This window comes from Schistocerca nitens, chromosome 4 (genome assembly GCF_023898315.1).
Source record: "Schistocerca nitens isolate TAMUIC-IGC-003100 chromosome 4, iqSchNite1.1, whole genome shotgun sequence".
Taxonomy (NCBI): domain Eukaryota; kingdom Metazoa; phylum Arthropoda; class Insecta; order Orthoptera; family Acrididae; genus Schistocerca; species Schistocerca nitens.
The window spans coordinates 172,825,352-172,839,538 of NC_064617.1; positions in this window are offsets into that span (position 1 = coordinate 172,825,352).

Genomic DNA, 14,187 nt, shown 5'->3' on the forward strand with positions numbered 1-14,187 from the left:
GAAGCAGTGGTTGGGAAGGGAGTGAGGCAGGGTTGTAGCCTCTCCCCAATGTTATGCAATCTGTATATTGAGCAAGCAGTGAAGGAAACAAAAGAAAAATTAGGAGTAGGTATTAAAATCCATGGAGAAGAATAAAAGGTTCGCCGAAGATATTGTCATTCTGTCAGAGACAGCAAAAGACTTGGAAGAGCAGTTGAAGAGAATGGACAGTGTTTTGAAAGGAGGATATAAGATGTACATCAACAAAAGCACAACGGGGATAATGGAATGTAGTCGAATTAAGTCGGATGATGCTGAGGGAATTAGATTAGGAATGAGGCACTTAAAGTAGTAAAGGAGTTTTGCTATTTGGGGAGCAAAATAACTGATGATGGTCGAAGTAAAGAGAATATAAAATGTAGACTGGCAATGGAAAGGAAAGCGTTTCTGAAGAATAGAAATTTGCTAACATCGAGTATAGATTTATGTGACAGGATGTCGTTTCTGGAAGTATTTGTATGGAGTGTAGCCATGTATAGAAGTCAAACGTGGACGATAAATAGTATGGACAAGAAGAGAATAGAAGCTTTCAAGATGTGGTGCTACAGAAGAATGCTGAAGATTAGATGGGTAGATCACATAACTAATGAGGAGGTATTGAATAGCATTGGGGAGAAGAGGAGTTTGTGGCACAACTTGACTAGAAGAAGGGATTGGTTGGTAGGACATGTTCTGAGGCATCAAGGGATCACCAATTTAGTATTGGAGGGCAGCGTGGAGGGCAAAAATTGTAGAGGGAGACCAAGAGATGAATACAGTAAGCAGATTCAGAAGGATGTAGGTTGCAGTAGGTACTGGGAGATGAAGAAGCTTGCACAGGATAGAGTAGCATGGAGAGCTGCATCAAACCAGTCTCAGGACTGAAGACCTCAACAACAACAACATCTTGGGATTTATGTTGCGCTAGCGATCGGTAGTCTGCTGCCTAGTGCTTGATATAGAGAAGTACCGCCAAAATGGTATAATATTATGTACAACCATGCGAAAATACGTGTGTTCTTGTAATCCCCGAGTCCAGAGATGTGCGTAGAAAAACGAGCAAGCAAGGAAGCTTGAGGGGAAACGATCCTGAATTTTTAGAACGGTTCTGAGGTGTTGTGGGTACCTGTCGGGCATAGATGCCCTAGTGCTGAGAGGAGTATATATATGGTACTGTCCGTCTTCGCAGTATATGTACGAATGATGTGCAAGGGATGATTCTGTTGGTGGAGGGTATGAATTGTATGTTTACTACATCGACATGACAGCCGGTGATATATTGCCGCTTTGGAGATCGGTTTCGCAGACTAAAATTCAAGCTCCTGTCCTTGGTGGGAGAGCAGTGTTAATGAGTAAGAGTCTTCCCGTATTTGGCGATATGTATGGCACTTTGCGAAGTTTGTCAGTACAGTATGGTGATCAGTGTAAAACAGTTTATTGCCGCTGAAAGTCTCGTCTGTAGAAAGAAAGAAAAGGCTGGCAGTGCTTCCTTAGGACTGGGGAGCGTTGTGACATAGCTCGTGTGAGTGTAGGCATACAATAATTTTTTCAGGTGCTGTACAGATATAAAATATATCTGCACTGTTTGTGTTAGATGTGTGTATATTGTACTGTAAAGTTACTGTGTCTCATGTTGTGTAAAATGTGATGTGTATATATTACATTGTAATGTTACTATGGTTTACGTTATGGCATGACTAGAGAGGATGATTGTGTGTCCTATTGTGATGGATGTATAGGTTCAGCACATCAATAACAGCGAGGTTATGAGAGAGATTTTTTATGTGGAAAATTATATGAGCTATAGAAACTGAGATTCGTTCCAGAAGCACAGTTGTCAAGAGGAGACATTACCTGTACATCGATCAGTGTCAGACCGTAAAAGCAATTGTAATAATTAATTGTAGTTTCACTGGTAAATATCTTCCTGGCTTCCAATATTCTTGTGAGTCTCGTATGTATTTGAAGATCTGTAGACAACTTTGCAGGTTTAACTGTCCATGCAATTTAGCTATCTGTGCAAAATAATTTTACCTCTGAAAGTCCCAGAGAGAAAAGGTGGATGGTGCTGCAATACCAGAAGGTAAATTCAATAAGAGCCAATGATAATGCTCGATTCATTCACATCCTTTGTACTGGGATATAGGAGCCTCTACACAGCGGTGAGAACATTTGCGTATGTTGAGAGTGGGAAGGCTATCACGTTAGATCCACGAGGAAGATTGCATTCGGCGTTGATTTCGTAAACAGGTTCTGTTAGGGTAAGAATTTTCTTGCATACAAGCTGTGAAATCAAGAAAGCGAGTGCTAACTATTTCTGGGACACTGTACAATTCCCGAGAGGGCGACTTGGCTGTTATTTTTTACAAATCCATGTGACGTAATAATAACATTGAGAACATTTTAGACGGCGAGTCGCCACGCAGACGTTTAGCGGCAAGGTGAGGTGTGAGCCATGCTGGGGCGGGTACGCACAGCTGAACATGGCACACACGGTCCGTTACAAACGCTAAGGGGAAAGCAGCCTGTGCTATTCTGTCATCAGCGGTAAAGACAAGTGCTGCCTTGACGTGTCTCGAGTATGAGACAGATGTGAACGCGCCTTGGAGTTCTGTGACGTCGGTATAACAGTGACTATTTTCTTGGAAATAGAGACAACTTTCCCCCGCATCCGGCGGCGGCTCGCGGCTGTACGCGCTCCATGGAGCGTCTGCCCTTTCACCCATTCACGTGGGCCACGTCGACCACACGTGCGCTCGGTTCAGCTTGGAGCGCCTGCGCTCTGCAAATAAGTCTTCGCTCCCATCCGATCGCGTCATCATCAGCATCTAGGTGAACAAGTATTGTGATAGGAATTTCTCTGGTGCCAAGTACGAAAGAGTTGTCGCTGCCTCATGCCTGATGGCTCCTGTGTGTAGTTTGACAGCTGACGGATGCGTCACTTCATGAGGGGACTGGGGATGGCGGAGGGGGCTTGCGTGCTTTGATTGCATTATTTTGCAAGCAGGTCTGTAGGCTGCGTTATGTGTTATTTGGACAGTTTAGAAGTACTGAGTGTGTCTACACATCACTGTGCTGCATTATTTAGGATGAGTTTGCCCATGTGTACTGAAATTGTTTCTTTAATTTAGGAGTTGTTTGCATGTCTTGAGAGCGTTGTTTAGAAGTAGTTCACAAATGGTTCAAATGGCTCTGAGCACTATGGGACTCAACATCTTAGGTCATAAGTCCCCTAGAACTTAGAACTACTTAAACCTAACTAACCTAAGGACATCACACACACCCATGCCCGAGGCAGGATTCGAACCTGCGACCGTAGCAGTCCCTCGGTTCCGGACTGCAGCGCCAGAACCGCTAGACCACCGCGGCCGGCGTAGTTCACAGGTCTGTGGGCTGTGTGACATGGCCCCAAGCACATCAGGGTTAGTGTTTTGTATCAGTGTGATAAATGTACTCGATCCCTAAATAAGATGTTCCAAAATAAATAGAGTGCACTCCTTCCTTACTCTATACAGCAGTCCAGTGCAGGCTGAGTAATTTTGGCGCCATTTTCCCCCTACAGACCACCATATGGATTACATCACAAGAGGGATGACAACACCATCTGGTGGCAGTAATGTGTACTAGGTCAGTTGCAGACCAGATTTCATGGTGGAGAGACTGCTTGCAAAATAAAGACTTGTGTTCAGAGTCGTTTTCCTGCCATTTCCCCCCACCATCTTGGATTACGTCACGAAAGGGACGACGGCACCCTCTGCTGGTGGTATTGTGTACTACGTCCAGACCTAGTGGTGAACACACTGTTTGACACCATCTTGGATAACGGCACTTGCGTCATCACCTGACGTCATGGTAGTGCCCTCTGCTTCCTAACAGTTGGCAATCATTTACTTAACAAGATATACTTAAAACAACAATAATTTACAAATCAATACTAACTATTTAAGACTGATTTGAGGGTGATAAACCGGAAATACTAGTAATGTCTGTTTTTGGATGGGGTCTGCCTTTAGCAGAACACAATATTGTTTTTTGTCACAGACGTGCTTCACAGTAGCTGAACATCATTAGTGGGTTTTTTATTATTATGGCTGTTAAACATAAGGAATGTTCCTTACTGTTAAAATAAATATAAATATTAGTTTCTAAATTGTAATTACAGATTTTTGAAGAGCACATAAAATTGTCTATTCATACCTTCTTACAACATGGTGTGGTTTTCCTGCTGTATTACGTTTTTACAGTGTCTGTTTTTCTTTACAGAAACACTAAATTTACAATACACAAGCCCTGACAGGACAGAAAGTTTAAGGCAAGTTAACAAAAGTTGCACAAGGCAGTTTAAGTACCCCTTGTAGCAGCTGAAGTTTTTTTTACAGGGCATAATGGCTCTTTAAAATAACAAATTCAATATTCATAAAAATAGACCTCACGAGCCCTTTAGGCATTCATAAAATTTCAATGAGCCAAATATGTCTTCTCTACAACTACAGAAAAAGCATTACCACAACGATTTCAGATCTGCTGATTAGATTATAAACTTCAAACAAGGAAGGTGGCCCTTATTTAGATAAGTTTTACAAGTTAAGGATAATGATTAAAAAATAATTTGAAGGTGCCTTTGATGCTAGCAATTTACTAGGGTCATTCAATAAGAAATCCCCTCATTTTTTAAAAATACGTAGACAAACGTGCTTGTTGGTGCTTCACATTTGATATTTGTTCTGAGCACCAGTGAAGTTTCGATCCTTTTTGGCAGATGGCAGAGCCATAGTATAGCGTCAACATGGCGTCCACATGCGACTCAGTTACAAGCAGCGTGGTGTTATTGAATTCTTGTGTGCAGAAAAAGAAATCGTGATGAACATCTATAAACATTTGTGTGCAGTGTGTGTCGATGCTGCAGTTGATAGAAGTACAGCTGGGCGAGGGTAAAGACAGTTACAGCCTCAGGAAATGCAGAAACAGAGCTCCATGATCAGCCACGCTCGGACGTCTTGTCAAGCCACTGCTCCAGACGTGCTGAATCGTGCGGATAGCATTATTCGTGCCGATCGGCGCATCAAAAGTGCGTCTGCAATGAACGCGACTCTCGGATATTCAAAGAGGTGCTCAAGATCGGTTCCACGAATGCTCACAGCGGACCACAAGATTCAAAGAAAGGCCATTTCATTAGAATTATTGGAGCATTTTGAGGTCCATGGAGAGGCTTTTCTGTCACGTATCGTTGTGGAAGATGAAAGCTAGGTGCACCACTTTGTGCCGGAGTGGCATTTTCCTCATTTACCACAAAAGAAGAAACGCAAGACAAACCCGTCTGCCAGAAAAGTCATAGTGAGAGTATTCTGGGATTGTGATGGAGTTATTCTCGTGGATGTGATGCCAAGAGGCTCAACCATCAATTCAGAGGTGTACGTGAAGGTTCTGAACAACTGAACGTGCTTTGCGCTATCGACCAATTGTACATTGGGTGACTGATGATAATTCTGAGTGGACACCTAAGTATACTGCCTTTTTGCCTTATGTAGGAAACACTTTCAACAAGATCGGTCGTATTTTACGGAAATACGATGTGAAATGTGTTTTCTGACTTCCATCTAAAATTAAAGTCATTTTGAGTTCTGTGAAGGATGATCTTGGTCTATATAAGGCGGGTGTATATCGCATTCCTTATGGATGCGGTACGGCATATATTGGTCAAACTATCAGGTCCATGGAGGACCGAAGTACTGAGCATAAATGGCTCACAAGATTACTGCAACCAAGTAGATCTGCTATTGCAAAAATTGCTTGGATACTGGTCACCCCATATTATATAATAACACCGAGATATTGACATGCACGACCAGCTATTGGGACAGTGTTATTAAGGAGGCAGTTGAGATCAAATTAGCGAGAAACCTCGTTAACTGTGATGAAGGTTTTTGTTTAAACTCTGTTTGGAATCTGGCTCTCTCCCTTGTCAAAAAACAGAGGGACAGAGTCAATACTACCTCACCTGTGAGTTTGTAGTCTCACTATCGACATCTCTGACTTTGGTCATCTTTGGTGGCACTAGTGTACAGTGTGTATGTTATCTTTCCTGCATCAGTCCGAGGTTATGTCGCCTGTCCCTTGCAGTTTGCCTTGAAAATGGAGGGGTGTTCTCCCGCTGAAATATCGGCGGTCACTGTAAGTGGTACTTGGCTGAATTCCCGGAAGGTATTTGAAAGGAAGGTAACAATATTCAAGATTTTACAAGTTCAGCATTTGACAATCGGAAGCTCCTTAGGCATTAGCACTTTCTCAAACCGGAATGGTATAAAATTTTTTAAGATATATGTGTTCAGTATTCACCAATCTGGAGAGTCTCTTCGCCACAAGCAGTTTTTCAAACAGGAAAGGCAACAATATTTTAAAAATTACAGGTTCAGTATTACAATAAAAAGATTTGGAGCTCCCTTTAGGAACTAGCAATTTTAGAACAGAAAGATAATAACAATTTTAAAATTACAGATTCAGCAATCCACAATTAAAGGATTGAAAGATCTTCAAATTACAGCAAATTTTAAGGCAGTAATAGCAAGCCAAGGCCAGGCTGGCAGAGGCAAGGATTAACTTGGATGGCGTATAATAGCAGACACTTTGACTGAAACTTAAGTCCAAATGCCATAAATATTAAGAACTTAACTTATAGAGAGATGCCGTAGTAAGTGAGGACGCGCTGCCTCAGTGGCTACCACAAGACAGGAGATGGAAACCATACCGCACCCATGTAACCATGCCGCACCCATGTACACAGTCGATGTGGGCTAGTCACGCCCACTGAATCTGTGGGTAGTGGATAACACACTGAGGCCAATGGCTCCAACGCTACAAATAACTTGGGAAGCCAGAGGCAAACAAACAGGTATATAATTCAAGCAAGACTGACAATCAAAAATAAGTAAATTCTCAAGGCCCAACACAAGAATACGAGATGCAAACTTCGCCCCAAATATGGTCCAAAATCTAAGAGTTACAATGACTGCATGATTAAAACAAAGACGATTAACTGGTTAATCATTTAACACTAATGGCCAAACATAACAATTAATTTGATTAGGCAGCCGACTGTTAACAAGACACCCAAAAAATTTATTTGGGTAAAGTAGCAAGAAATGCTTGAGTGCTAATACCTAACCACGAGTTCACAGTAGTAATAAAATATGCAACAGTAAACAATAAAATCCTTCTTTTAAGAGAAGTGCTGGATCTCGTCAAGACCTTCCAACGTTAGTGCAAAAATCGAGCCACCAATTATTGCGCTGCTGGCATTTGCTTACCATGACCACCTCCGAACTACAGTTCACACACAAGTCAGGCAAGCAAGAATTTGCCACCTTAAGGCTCAGACTCGATATTCAACTGCAGTGGTCACTAATATATGTGATGCCCTGGAGTATAATACGATAATTAATTCCACACACAAGCAATAATGACAAAGATCACTGAAATGCTGAACAGACTGCAATAAAAAGGAAAACACAGTTTAAATACACTTAAATATATCATCCATAAAGGGAATTCACACAGAGAGGGGGGCAGTTTAGTAGCTTGAATACGGAGTGACAGAGAACAGCGAGTAAACCAGCCTAACAGGAACAAGTTCAGCACGGAGGCACATCTGCCAAACTCCATAAACAGAATTACCTTACCCAAATATAAGGTGGGGCGGGCGGTTACTGGAACATAAACATCATCACGATGCCCACGTCAGCATACAGTCACTTTGAAATCCAGAGAGTCAATGAGGCACAACAGGGCACAGCCAAGATCTCCACACCAACATGGCCCTGTACAAATATCCGCCCACTTGGACGAGCAACCGCCGAACAGGCCCCATAATCGCATGCTAACTGTTCGTCATACCCTTCTCTCTCTCACTGCCCCACCGTCCATCGAAAACCTTCCTCCCTCTAACCAAAGAGCTAACTAGAAGAAGACTGAAGCGCCACCAGGTGGTGTAACAGGAAAACAGGTTGCACCAGTAACGAAAGATATAACAGCTCAGAACACAAGCTGAAGATTCTCACCTGCCTATGGCTTGACAGGTGTCATACTGTTTATTTCTGTTGATTGTGCATCATGACCAGATAGTGCATTAGCAAATGGGTACATATTAAATTTTTTCAGCCTGAGCACTGTCTATAATAATGCTATCCACCAGTGTCCTACATTTTGCTGCACATGAGTTGGAAAATTGCCTACTGAAGATAGATTGAAACACCTAAATGACAATTCTAGTACTTTCTCCTGTTCATATCTTTTAAGAAATCGACATTGAAATCTTCAGAAATTACTAACTATTTCTTCTTGTTGGACAGAAAGCTCAATAATGCATCTAAATTTCTCATAAGTAACTACAAGTTTGGTAGAGGCAATCTGCAGACTGTTACCATTATCAGAGAAGTATTTTGCAGTAAAAACTCTCAAGCATGTGCTTCTAGGTTCTGATCAACATAAGAACTATTTCTCTTAATATTGTTCACATTGTATCCAACTGTTACGTTTGTTGCAACTCCTTCTTTTGCCATGTTAACTCTACACGAAAATGATGCAATTTTATAGTCCCTGATATTTAACTTTTCCATCCCTGTGGTTACATGATGTTCAGAGAGGAACAGAACATACGATGGGAGTGAAAGTTTAATCATTTAACTCCAGTAGGGCAATGAAAGTCTCCACAAAGTATGATAAACATCAGCCATGTGCTTCATTTTCAGTTTCTCTGTGTATGAAGCATTTCGCGCTATGTGAGAAAGTCTATTAGCAAAGTTTCAAGAACTGGCGTTAAATGATTCCTCTAGGGATACACTACAAACCCCTATGTATCAGGCACATAGGGATTGTGAGAGTAAAGTTAGAATAATTACTGCTTCCACAGAGGCATTCAAACAATCATTCTTACCGTGCTCCAGAAGTGAATGGAACAGGAAGAAACCCTAATAACTTGTAAAATAAGACATACCCTCTGCCATGCACCTCATGGAGGTTTGCATAGTATAGATGTACATGCAGAAGTCTTCCAAATGAGTCGCTAAAACAAGTACAGCACTAATGGCGTTAGGTTGAAATCAATTTATTTGGGTGTTGTGACAGATTGACGTAATGTAACACGAGCTCTAGATTAGTTTGGAAGTTTATAATTTGGTTGTGAGTTGGCGATGCCGACGGATGTGTATTTCAAATGAAGGTAGTAACAGATTAATCTATAGCGCAGCCTGAATGAGCACATTCGCGCAATATTTAACTGGTCTATTTCAGCCGAACGCCAGCTGTACCGTACTCATTTTAGTTGCTTATGCTTCGAAAGCACGCTTTTGACACTTGCATCTAGAGCCAGAAAATCTTGCTGCCGATCGGGTGAGCCGATCGGTAGCGCTCGGCCAGCCTTGTATCTGCAGGTCATAGCGCTTCCTGGTGGCAAACAGTGAAAGCTTATGTTCGCCTTTAGGACAAGGAAATGTTTGGTGTATTTCACGTAAAATTCAAAATTGTTAATTACTTAAGTTTCTAATTTCGTGTAAATTGTCACAATGAATCATCTTCATCCCTATTAGATAATATCTTTACAAATATCGAAAATGATGTTACTGAGGCACTAAACGTAAACTTACGTCTTTCAGACGACAACACAGTATTAACATGGATAAAATCTTCTGTACCTGAGGGAATATAAAAGGCACTTCTACCTAGAGAAGGTTACTATTTTTATCCAGTCGTTAGCAAAACAAACCTGATGTGTACTCAAAATCATCAACTGATGAATCGTTCAATGCATTTTATAATACTTTCATGTCCATATCTGAGATGTGTTTTCCAAAAAAAAAAAAAACTGACAAGAATTAATGTCATGCCAAGAAACAGCAGCCAGTGGATAACACCTGCTATCAGAGTATCCAGTCAAAAGCTAAAACTTCTCAGTCAACTGAGAAAAGACAACCAAGATGGAAACTTTAAAGAATATATTAAGACATATAAGAAAATTTATAAGTAAGTAATTAAAACAGCAAAGACAATGCACAATGATAATCATAGGGATAGCAAACAAGTCGAAAGCCTTGTGGAATATACTAAAAAAGGAAGCAAACAAAAGTGTTAAAAGGCTAGATGACATTGTATTAAAAGATGATCATGGTGTGTTACTCAGAAATGGTACTCTAGCAAATTACGTCAATGACTATTTCATAAACACTCCAGTCAATCTGAATAAAAATTTTGTTAGTAATAATAGTATCACAGTTCAAAGAGAGCAAAGTGGTAATTCAATATTGCTATGTCCCACAAATAAATTAGAAGTTCTTAAGATAATAGAAACAATGAAGAATAAAATGTCCTCTGGAATTGATGAGGTGCCAGGTTCAGTCATAATTAAATGTGCTAATGTCATTGCATAACCACTTTCACATATCATAAACATATCATCAGCAGAAGGGGCGTTCCCACAATGATTAAAAATTTCAGAAATAAAGCCATTGTATAAAAAGGGTAACATTGTGAAGTGGGAAGCTATAGACCAATAGCATTGTTCTCTGTATTTTCAAAAATAATAGAAACAGTCATTAAAAATATAATTACAAATTACCTCGAAAAATTCAATCTCTTGTCTGAAAACCAACTTGGTTTACACCAAGGCATGAGTACAGAAAAAGCAATTACCCAATTCATCGAAAACATTCTAACAGCACTTGACAGAAATAACAGTACAGTAGCAATAAACTTGGACTTATTGAAGGCCTTCGATACAGTTGATCATGATGTCTTGCTAGAGAAACTAGAAGCTATAGGTATACGAGGAGTTGCATTAAAATGGTTTCAGTCATATCTCCACAATAGAAAACAGGTAGTACAAATTACCTCAGCAAACAATAAAAACCAAAGCATTGTGTACAGATCGGACATGTAGTACCTCAGGGCATCGTTCTAGAACCTCTCTTATTTCTTATATATATTAATGATATCAAGATCCCAATCAGTGGTACACACATAACTTTGTTTGCTGATGAGACAAATATTGTTGTACCAGACATAAATATGGTATAGCCAACATCTGCAACCAGGGTTTTGGAATACATACAAAACTGGTTTGAACAGAACAGGCTAACCTTAAATATTTCTAAAACTAATTATATACATTACAGGAAAAAAAGTCTCATCATGATATGAACCTCAAAATTCCAACTAACAAATTGAAAGGGTAGCTGCCACAAAATTCTTAGGTGTGCAAATTGATAAAAATTTAGACTGAAAAGATCACTAACAAGTTAAGTCCTGCTTGCTTTGTATTACGCATAATTAGTACTGTGTGTAGTAGAGAGTGTAGCAGAACTGTCTACTTTGCTTACGTCCATTCTGCAATCACCTATGGCCTTACCCTCTGCGGTCATAATAAGGCAAACATGAAAACCATCTTCACCTTCGAAAAACGAGCTGTTAGAATAATTTCAAACAGCAAAAGGCTAACATCTTCCAAACAGTTATTTCAACATCTAAATCTTCTACCCTTACCATGCCTCTATATAAGAAAAAGTGTTGTTAATATAAAAATTGACATTGATAATTATAAAACCAACTCACTTATACAATACAAGAATGTGCAATGACATCCACACGAAAAGAGTAAACAAGGTTCAACACAAAACCAAACGAACATTCAGGGAACTATTTTGTACAACAAACTGTCTACTCGGCTAAAAAAATAAAAACATTGTCTACATTCAAGGAAGCAATATTTAAATTCTTAATGACCAACTGCTATTATAGTATAAATGAATATCTGCAGTAACCATGTAGCAAGTAACTACATTCATTTACTATATGTTGATAGTACCATGAATCAAATGTTTGCCACAGCATCAGTGTTAAGTTTTATGAACAAAAGTGTTAAATCAATTATTTACTTGTAATGTATTTTGTGAAAAGGTCTGAACAAAAGTGTTAAATCAATTATTTACTTTGTAAGAGGTCCATGATTAAAGAATTTGTTGCTAGTGCACTCGAGCAGATGTAATTTCGATGGATTGCTCACGCGCTGCCTGCGATATGTAAGCTATAAGAGAATCTCAGACCAAAGAGCACTGTTGACTGCAGTAGGAACTGCATAGCAGTTGGAGTAAGTAGTTGCTAGCGAGCAGTCTGGTGTACGGAGTTGGCTGGCCCAGTCGTATGGAGCGATGGCGGTGCTTGAACGTTGTAGTATAAGGTAAAAGCAGCCTTGTGCATTGTGTACTTTTGTAACATCAAGTCCCATGTAAATGTTTTTTAAATATCTATTAATAATACTCTTTCTTATAAAAATTACATTTTGACAATCATTCATCTCAATTTAAAGATTTTACTAATTTCTCCAATCCATGGTCATCCTGATTATTGTAAAGAAAAGGCAGTTGTTTCTTTTTATACATGACCAATCTATCGGCCAGCATTGCACAGGGCTGTGCCAGAAAAATCTCTTATAGGAGCAGATATATACGCGTTATCCGGCGACCTTATTGAGGCAAGAATTTTCAATTTATTCAGAATGATCTTTTGGGACCATGACGCAGCGCTGCTGACGTCCAAAATTCACCAGTTTAAATTCACAGTCATTATTGAAAGATTATAAGAAAGTGACAATTTTATTGAGAAGTTAGTCACATTGTATTATTGGTAGGTTACGGAATTCATTTATTGGGAGGTTACACTGAATGTGAATTATATACTTATATTTTTTACTGTTGGGAGGTTTCGGAATTTTTATGTTGGGAGGTTACACTAAATGTGAATGATATATTTATTATATTTTTTGTGGTGAGGTTACACTTGTCGACAACCGGCCAGGATCGTATTTTTGTGAACTGCTGTGAAGTAGTCAGCTATATATCTGCTCTTATTTACCTAATATTAAATGTAGTTTGCATCTGGCGCAACACATTTACTAACTTGTCACACTTTCTTTCACAGATCATCGACAATTTCTTGCTCTTTGTTGTTATTGTATTTGTTCCATTTTTGCTTTGTCTTTGTTTGATTTTGTGCTTAACATTGTTTCGTGAAAATGCCGCAAAAAACAGCTAACAGTACATCGCGATCTGTAATGAGTGAAAAAGCCGACTTGAATAATTTGACTGATAATACTAGCGACACTCAGTGTCTTAATGATAATCCTCCAGTTACAGACAACCAGTGCGTGCCGACCACCAGTAATGATTTTAATCCAAATGATGAACAAACAAATTCAGTTATGTCCACACTAAATTTAACGATAATTGATGACGCCGCACGTTCCGCTACAATAAACGCTGCCCAGTTTGACACACCTGATTTGCAAAATTTATACAGTAACCACATAAATGTTTTTAGCGAAGATGAACAATGTACTCAAAATACATCAGATTTGTTTGATTCCGATGTAGTGACCAACAGTGCACATCCAATTAGCAAACCTTTTTGTGAATCAGACAACGACGAAATGGTTACACAAAACGTGACAGTTGCAGATACACCATCACACAGCACAGAAAGTAGAGTCGCTAATTTTGGCATGGATCAAGTTATGGCATTATTGCTACAACTTAATGAAAATCTCAAACAACTATTTAATGAAAATCTCAGACAACAACTTAATGAATCCAACAAACAACTTAATGAAAATCTCAAACAACAAATTAATGAAATTTCAAACTGTTGAATAAAAAACACGACAACCTTAATGAATCGAACAAACAACTTAATGAAAATTTCAAGCAGTCGAATGAAAACCACGATGAGTCGTTCAAACAAATTAATGAAAAACTTGACACCTCTATTGAACAGCTTACTGAACAGATTACAGCTGTTGCGGAGCAATGTAATGAAACTAAAAAACAATTACGTGAGGAAATTAAGGCCTGTGCCTGGAGTAATAGTGAAGAGTTACATAGTACACATGCAGCCACAACAAATCACTTAGAGACGAAATTAGTGCAGTCGCTAAACAATGATCTAAAAACGAGACACAGTTATGCGACGAGTTTAAATTAATGTCAGCAGAACTTTCACACACGCTGGATGCGAAAGTCGACAAGAAATTTGAACAACAAAACAGTCTAATTGACGAACGTTATAATCATCACCTACAAAACAGTGAAACGCGTTACCATAAATTCATACAGGAACACAACAAAGTAA